Genomic DNA, 7,433 nt, shown 5'->3' with positions numbered 1-7,433 from the left:
TTAAGACAATTGAAATCATATCAAGCATCTTTTCTGACCACAGTGCTATGAGATTAGAAATCAATTACGGGAAAAAAACGTAAAAAAACACAAACACATGGAGGCTAAACAATACACTACTTAATCACCAAGAGATCACTGAAGAAATCAAAGAGGAAATCAAAAAATACCTAGAGACAAATGACAATGAAAACACGAAGATCCAAAACCTGTGGGATGCAACAAAAGCAGTTCTAAGAGGGAAGTTTATAGCTATACAAGTCTACCTCAAGAAACAAGAAAAATCTCAAATAAACAATCTAACCTTACACCTAAAGGAACTAGAGAAAGAAGAACAAACAAAACCCAAAGTTAGCAGAAGGAAAGAAATCATAAAGATCAGAGCAGAAATAAATGAAATAGAAACAAAGAAAACAATAGCAAAGATCAATATAGCTAAGAGCGATGCGCAGGCATCCCAGAACCGGAAGCACCGCGGGGCCGGGCATGGTGGCGGCGGCCGAGGGTGTCCCAGAGACCCACCGCGAGGAGCCCGTTTGGGATGATGCCGCCGTGGAGACCACTGAGAAAGCAAAGGAGCCCGCTGAGGCTGACATCACTGAGCTCTGCTGGGACATGTTCTCCAAGATGGCAACTTACCTGACTGCGGAACTGACGGCCACCAGTGAAGACTATAAGCTTCTGGAAAACATGAATAAACTAACCAGCCTGAAGTATCTTGAAATGAAAGATATTACTGTAAACATTAGTAGAAACTTAAAGGACTTAAACCAGAAGTATGCTGGACTACAGCCTTATCTGGATCAGATCAATGTAATTGAGGAGCAGGTAGCAGCTCTTGAGCAGGCAGCCTACAAGTTGGATGCGTATTCAAAAAAAACTGGAAGCCAAATACAAGAAGCTGGAGAAGCGATGAAAAACTTATTCCTGTGGGACAAAGTCTTTTTTAATGTGGGACGAATGTTTTATAAGACCTGAATCTTGAGGCAGATGAATTGTCAAAACTCCTCAAAAGGCAACTGTGCTGGTCGTCCCAGAAACTTCGCAACATTGGAGTAAACTGGAGGACTGTGGCTACTCCTGGAAGAACTTCTTCTGAGGCAGAATCCCTCAAAAACTCACGCTTATAACGCCTTACCTTTTACTTGAATGCTTCATCATCCATTCAGGACAGAGACTCTCTCAAAGTTTGCATAAACCTGGACTTGCCAGTAGAATCAAACGAGCGGGCCTGTTTTCCCTGGCAGCAGTTGATTACTACATTATTTTCTTAAATGGTTGGTTTTTGAGTTACTGTGTAAATGGTTGTTTTTTTCTATTAAGGATGTAATGTATTGCTAACAAGATTCTAAATTTAAAAAGGAAAACAAAACAAAACAAAAAATAAAACTATGAGCTGGTTCTTTGACAGATAAACAAAATTGATAAACCATTAGCCAGACTCATCAAGAAAAAGAGGGAGAGGACTCAAATCAATAAAATTAGAAATGAAAAAGGAGAAGTTACAACAGACATTGAAGAAATACAAAGCATCCTAAGAGACTACTACAAGCAACTCTATGCCAATAAAATGGACAACCTGGAAGAAATGGACAAATTCTTAGAAAGGTATAACCTTCCAAGACGGAACCAGGAAGAAATAGAAAATATGAACAGACCAATCACAAGTAATGAAATTGAAACTGTGATTAAAAATCTTCCAACAAACAAAAGTCCAGGACCAGATGGCTTCACAGGTGAATTCTATCAAACATTTAGAGAAAAGCTAACACCCATCCTTCTCAAACTCTTCCAAAAAATTGCAGAGGAAGGAACACTTCCAAACTCATTCTATGAGGCCACCATCACCCTGATACCAAAACCAGATAAAGATACTACAAAAAAAGAAAATTACACACCAATATCACTGATGAATATAGATGTAAAAATCCTCAACAAAATACTAGCAAACAGAATCCAACAACACATTAAAAGGATCATACACCATGATCAAGTGCAATTTATCCCAGGGATACAAGGATTCTTCAATATACGCAAATCAATCAATGTAATATACCATAATAACAAATCGAAGAATAAAAACCATATGATCATCTCAATAGATGCAGAAAAAGCTTTTGACAAAATTCAACACCCATTTATGATAAAAACTCGCCAGAAAGTGGGCACAGAGGGAACCTACCTCAACATAATAAAGGCCATATATGGCAAACCCAGAGCAAACATCATTCTCAATGGTGAAAAACTGAAAGCATTTCCTCTAAGATCAGGAACAAGACAAGGATGTCCACTCTCACCACTATTATTCAACATAGTTTTGGAAGTCCTAGCCACGGCAATCAGAGAAGAAAAAGAAATAAAAGGAATACAAATTGGAAAAGAAGAAGTAAAACTGCCACTGTTTGCAGATGACATGATACAATACATAGAGAATCCTAAAGATGCCACCAGAAAACTACTAGAGCTAATCAATGAATTTGGTAAAGTTGCAGGATACAAAGTTAATGCACAGAAATCTCTTGCATTCCTATACACTAATGATGAAAAATCTGAAAGAGAAATTAAGGAAACACTCCCATTTACCACTGCAACAAAAATAATAAAATACCTAGGAATAAACCTACCTAGGGAGACAAAAGACCTGTATGCAGAAAACTATAAGACACTGATGAAAGAAATTAAAGATGATACCAACAGATGGAGAGATATACCGCGTTCTTGGATTGGAAGAATCAATATTGTGAAAATGACTATACTACCCAAAGCAATCTACAGATTCAATGCAATCCCTATCAAATTACCAATGGCATTTTTTACAGAACTAGAACAAAAAATCTTAAAATCTGTATGGAGACACAAAAGACCCCGAATAGCCAAAGCAGTCTTGAGGGGAAAAAAATGGAGCTGGAGGAATCAGACTCCCTGACTTCAGACTATACTACAAAGCTACAGTAATCAAGACAATATGGTACTGGCACAAAAACAGAAACATAGATCAATGGAACAAGATAGAAAGCCCAGAGATAAACCCACGCACCTATGGTCAGCTAATCTATGACAAAGGAGGCAAGGATATACAATGGAGAAAAGACAGTCTCTTCAATAAGTGGTGCTGGGAAAACTGGACAGCTACATGTAAAAGAATGAAATTAGAACACTCCCTAACATCATACACAAAAATAAACTCAAAATGGATTAGAGACCTAAATGTAAGACCAGACACTATAAAACTCTTAGAGGAAAACATAGGAAGAACACTCTTTGACATAAATCACAGCAAGATCTTTTTTGATCCACCTCCCAGAGTAATGGAAATAAAAACAAAAATAAACAAATGGGACCTAATGAAACTTCAAAGCTTTTGCTCAGCAAAGGAAACCATAAAGAAGACGAAAAGACAACCCTCAGAATGGGAGAAAATATTTGCAAACAAATCAACGGACAAAGGATTAATCTCCAAAATATATAAACAGCTCATGCCTCTCAATATTAAAAAAACAAACAATCCAATCCAAAAATGGGCAGAAGACCTAAACAGACATTTCTCCAAAGAAGACATACAGATGGCCAAGAAGCACATGAAAAGCTGCTCAACATCACTAATTATTAGAGAAATGCAAATCAAAACTACAATGAGGTATCACCTCACACCAGTTAGAATGGGCATTATCAGAAAATCTACAAACAACAAATGCTGGAGAGGGTGTGGAGAAAAGGGAACCCTCTTGCACTGTTGGTGGGAATGTAAATTGATACAGCCACGATGGAGAACAGTATGGAGGTTCCTTAAAAAACTAAAAATAGAATTACCATATGATCCAGCAATCCCACTACTGGGCATATACCCAGAGAAAACCATAATTCAGAAAGACACATGCACCCCAATGTTCACTGCAGCACTATTTACAACAGCCAGGTCATGGAAGCAACCTAAATACCCATCGACAGACGAATGGATAAAGAAGATGTGGTATATATATACAATGGACTATTACTCAGCCATAAAAAGGAACGAAATTGGGTCATTTGTTGAGACGTGGATGGATCTAGAGACTGTCATACAGAGTGAAGTTAGTCAGAAAGAGAAAAACAAGTATCGTATATTAACGCATATATGTGGAACCAAAAAAAATGGTACAGATGAACCGGTTTGCAGGGCAGAAACTGAGACACAGATGTAGAGAACAAACGTATGGACACCAAGGGGGGAAAGCGGCGGGTGGTTGGGGGTGGTGGTGTGATGAATTGGGTGATTGGGATTGACATGTATACACTGATGTGTATAAAACTGATGACTAATAAGAACCTGCTGTATAAAAAAAAAAATAAATAAAATTCAAAAATTAAAAAATAAACAAAAAATAAATAAATAAATAAATAATAATAATAAAAAAATATCATGACATAGCTATGCAATGGCAAGCTATACAGACTTAAAAAATGAGGAAACGCTATATGCTGATATCAATCAATATCCAAGGTATATCAACAAGGAGGAAAAAAAAAAAGAAAGGTGCAGAACAGGGCATCAAAGTATGCTAGCATTTAAGGGGAGAGAGAAAAAAAAGATACACATGTTAGTGCTGGTAAAAGTATAGAAAATCTGAAGAATATATAGGAAACTGAAAATGTTGTTTGCTTCTAAGGAAGGCAGCTGGGCTGCTGGAAGAGTTCTCACTTTATTCCATTTTACACTTTTTGAATTTAGTACCATGTGCATGTTAACTATTTAAGAAATAAATATAATTTTAAGAAAAAAGAAAGAGAGGTGCCCAGCTCTGGAAGGGAACCCTGCCTCATTTCTGGACTATACACTGCCCAGCACTGTAACCCCTTGATTGTGAGAATAACATCTTGACCCTCTTTCCTCACAACCCTTTCTAGGAAAATACATCTGGCTCAAGCCATGCCTGCCAGATGATCACTTTCCAAGGACTCCTGGGCAGGGGCATTTCTTTAGTAACTATGGACGCTTCCAGTGCAATCTCTCAACTACTGGCCATTTGGAATCTGAGGTTCTGGACTTAGTCAGCTAGTTGAGTTTAGAGCTGCTGAAGAGACCTGGGGGAGAAAAGTACCTTTTGTTATGGACCGAATGTTTGTATTCCCCCCAAATTCATAACCCTAACCCCCAATGTGACTGTATCGGGAGACAGGACCTTTAGGAGGTGACTAAGGTTAGGTGAGGTCATAAAGGTGGGGCCCTGATCTGATACGATTAGCGTCCTTCAAAGAAGTTGGAAAGATACCAGATCTCTCTCTCTCTCATTCTTTCTCTTCATGCCCACTCAGAGGAAAGGCCATGTGAAGATAAAGTCACCATCTGCAAGCCAGGAAGAGAGCTCTCACGAGAAACCAAACCCTGCCAGAACCTTGATCTTGGACTTTCCAGCTTCCAGAACTGTGGAAAAATAAATTTCTGTTGTTTAAGCCACCCAATCTGTGATACTTTTTTATGGCAGCCCAAGCTAAGACAGACCACAATGTGTATGAGCTGTTGGGAAAGAATTATAAGCTTGCTTTTAGTTGGCCTACTTGGATTTCCACCAGGCTTTCTGAAATTTATCTAGCCAATGTAAATAACACTGACAATGTTTGGCAGATGTGCCCATCTTTTCTTGCTAGGCATCCCTGTGTTCTCTCCCCACTGAGATGCACCTGTCATTGTGACGGAGAAATAGTCACTGGCAGAGAAGTAAATGGAGTTCATTCTATAGTATTCAGTCCACAAATATTTATGGAGAACCAATATATACTAGGCTTTGTTTTGGGTTCTGGGGATAAAGGAATAACAGGACAGACAATGTTTATCCCTTTGCAAAGTTGAAGGGCCCCTGGTGGCAGGCAGATATATAAACAAGCAAACAAAAAAGCCAGATAATTTCAGAGTGACCTACTACTATGAAGGAAACAAAATGGAATTATGTGAGTGACAAGGGTACTACTTTAAATGAGATGGTCGCGGAGGGCCTCCCTAAGGAGGTGAGAGTTAAGCTGAGACCTCAATGACAAGAAAGAGTCAGATGGGAGAAGAGTTTGGGAGGAGCATTTCAGGCAGAGGAAAAATGCAAGTGCAAACGCCCTGGGGTAGGTATGAGCTTCCCATGCTAGAGAAACATAGAGGCAATTTATATGGTGGCTGGAGTGTATTGGGAAGCAGGAGGAAAAGCTTGATCCTTTCGAACTTCATTGGTCACAGTGACCATTCTGGATATTATTCCAAGTCAGTGGGATTTCACAGGAGGGTTTATGTATGGGATTAATATTATCTGATTCATGTGATGATGAATATACACTTTACAATATCATAGAATTTGAGGGTAGGGCTAAATCTTAGAATTCAGCCAATTATAAAAACACAGATTTATAAATTTCAGGAGTCAGGACTTCCCTGTTGGTCCAGTGGTTAAGATTCTGTGCTCGATGATGAAAACATCATGCTAAGTGCAGGAAGCTAGAGACAAAAGACCACATGTTGTATGATTCCATTTGTAGGAAATGTTCAGAATAGGCAAATCCATAGAAAAAGAAGTCAGATTGGTGGTTGCCAGCGGCTGGATGGAAGAGGGAATGGGGAGTGACTGCTTAATGAGCACAGCATTTTCCTTTGGGGTGATGAAAATGTTTTTTACTCAGTGTAGATGGTGGTTGCATGACATTGAAAATGTACTAAATGCCACTGAGTTGTATACTTTAAAATGGTTAATTTTATGTTATGTGAATTTCACCTCAATTTAAAAAAAAAAAACAACTAGGATTGGTCCTAGGACAAATGGTAGAGGTGTACAGTTTATCCGTTTTCCAATTCACCGTATGCAAACCATCTTGCAGGATAACCTGTCGACCCCAGGTCTGCTACTGTGTCTCATGACACAGATGGCTCAGTCCATCAGAACCTAATCATGGCACTCATTCTAGTTAACATCAATTTTTTTGGAGGCCTTCAGTTTTCTAACTTCATTAATTCATTTCTTTATCAATAATTACCTATGGCACAACTACTATCTGCCAGGCACTGGGGTAGATGCTGAGGATAGAATGATGGGCAAAACCAGACCCAGGCTCCATGCTCATAGGGCTTATGATCTAGTAGGCAAGAGAAACATTAATAAAATAATCATCCAGTAGTTGTCTGTGACAAATGCTAGGAAGGACAACTGTGCCCTAGTGAGAGGGATGTGACCTAGCCAGGAGGTCAAGGAAGGCTTCCTGGAGGAAGTGACAGTTAAGTTGCAATCTGAAGACTGTAGGTATTAATAGTGAAAGTTGTTTATCAAGCCGTATTATGTGCCTGTCATTGTGCTTGATATATCAACTCATAACACCCCAACAGTCCTTTGAGGGATCTACTATTGTTATCACCTGTATTTTACAGATGAAGAAACTGAAGCTCAGAGAGGTGAAGTGACTTGCTTAAGGTCACACAGCAAGGA

The 7,433-nt window shown here is 38.9% G+C and overlaps 1 pseudogene; it reads left to right on the top strand.

The window, feature by feature from the left end:
- The first annotated feature begins 444 nt into the window (after positions 1 to 444).
- LOC133075723 (biogenesis of lysosome-related organelles complex-1 subunit 2-like) lies at positions 445 to 1,031 on the top strand (annotated as a pseudogene).
- The last annotated feature ends 6,402 nt before the right edge of the window (positions 1,032 to 7,433 follow it).

The sequence above is a fragment of the Eubalaena glacialis genome, chromosome 15 (genome assembly GCF_028564815.1).
Source record: "Eubalaena glacialis isolate mEubGla1 chromosome 15, mEubGla1.1.hap2.+ XY, whole genome shotgun sequence".
Lineage (NCBI taxonomy): Eukaryota > Metazoa > Chordata > Mammalia > Artiodactyla > Balaenidae > Eubalaena > Eubalaena glacialis.
The sequence above is the reverse complement of the archived record's forward strand: the minus strand, read 5'-3'. Positions and strand labels throughout refer to the sequence as shown.